This window comes from Eumetopias jubatus, unplaced genomic scaffold, assembly GCF_037043125.1.
Source record: "Eumetopias jubatus isolate StellerSeaLion01/CBP00866 unplaced genomic scaffold, mEumJub1_p1.0 scaffold_14, whole genome shotgun sequence".
Lineage (NCBI taxonomy): Eukaryota > Metazoa > Chordata > Mammalia > Carnivora > Otariidae > Eumetopias > Eumetopias jubatus.
The window spans coordinates 97,220,947-97,222,617 of NW_028274820.1; the positions used below are offsets into that span (position 1 = coordinate 97,220,947).

General features: G+C 44.3%; 1 pseudogene; it reads left to right on the forward strand.

Annotated features, from left to right (window-relative positions):
• Nucleotides 1–338: 338 nt before the first annotated feature.
• On the forward strand, nt 339–1,394 carry LOC114211612 (olfactory receptor-like protein OLF3; annotated as a pseudogene).
• The last annotated feature ends 277 nt before the right edge of the window (nt 1,395–1,671 follow it).

Below are 1,671 nucleotides of genomic sequence, written 5' to 3' on the forward strand. Positions count from 1 at the left end.
AATAAATAAAATCATTTTTGAAATTTAGGTTCTCTGATTCCTGTTCTTTCCACAAGGACCTCTTTCTAATATTTCCTTTTGTAATGTATTTCCCCTTTTCATTATGATGGGTCTAGTTGACATATGTAAGGTAGCTTTTTAAAAACTTTCCAACCAAGTTGTCTTCATTGTTTATCATTTTACCTACCATTATCACTTACCAAACTCTCCTTGCCCTGGAATCTGAGGGTAAAATGTGAGCTCCTAGAACTGCACTGCATTATCTATAAATGGTTCTTTGTTTCAACATCTTCTGTTATCTCTGACTCTTTGCAGATTAATGATTCTCACATTTTTAAATGGGAACAGATAATGAGACATGGGTGAGAGAATTTTTTCTCCTTGGTCTGTCCAGTGACTGGGACATGCAGGTCTTCCTCTTTGTCCTGTTCTTAGTTATGTACATGGTGACAGTGCTGGGGAACTTCCTCATCATTCTCCTCATCAGACTGGACAGCCAACTCCACACTCCCATGTACTTCTTTCTCACCAACCTGTCCCTCGTTGATGTCTCTTATGCCACAAGCATCATTCCTCAGATGTTGGTGCATCTTCTTGCGGCACATAAAGCAATCCAATTTGTGAGCTGTGCAGCCCAGTTATTTTCCTCCCTGGGCTTGGGTGGGATTGAGTTTGTTCTACTGGCTGTGATGGCCTATGACCGCTATGTGGCTGTGTGTGACCCCCTGTGATACTCAGTCATCATGCAGGAAGGCCTCTGTACTAGGTTGACCATCACATCCTGGGTCAGTGGTTCTGTCAACTCTCTCATCCATACTGCCATCACGTTTCAACTGCCCACATGCAAAAACAAGTATATCGATCACATATCATGTGAAATTTTAGCTGTGGTCAGACTAGCCTGTGTGGACACCTCTTCCAACAAGATCATAATCATGGTTTCTAGCATTGCTCTGCTGATGACACCTTTCTGCCTGGTTCTCCTGTCCTACATCCAGATCATCTCCACCATCCTAAAGATCCGGTCCACAGAGGGAAGAAAGAAAGCCTTCCACACCTGTGCCTCTCACCTCACAGTGGTTGTCCTGTGCTATGGCATGGCCATTTTCACTTATATCCAGCCCCACTCCAGCCCCTCTGTTCTTCAGGAGAAGTTGATCTCTCTCTTCTATGCTGTGTTGACACCCATGCTGAACCCCATGATTTATAGTGTAAGGAATAAGGAGGTAAAGGGGGCCTGGCAGAAACTATTAGGGCAGTTCTCTGGAATAACTTCAAAACTTGATGAATCTGGAGCATCACTTAGAGAAAGGAGCTTTGCCTGTGTTTTCTCCCACTTAACTCAGATATGGCAGGCATCACCTGCATTGCCCTGGCAACCAGGAAGGAGATGACGACACATGTCCTGGTGATGCTGGGTAGGAGGCTGGAGGTTGGGTTGGGGTATAGGGTGTGGTTATATTTTTATATCACAGTGGCATGTTCAGTGGAGTTGAACTGCTGTAATAGAACTTCTCACTTTTGGCAAACTGTAAGAGACTCTTAATCATAGGAAACAAACTGAGGGTTGCTGGAGGGGACGGGGGTAGGTGGATGGGGCAACTGGGTGATGGACTTTAAGTAGGGATGTGATGTAATGAGCATTGAGTATTATCTAAGACTGATGAATCA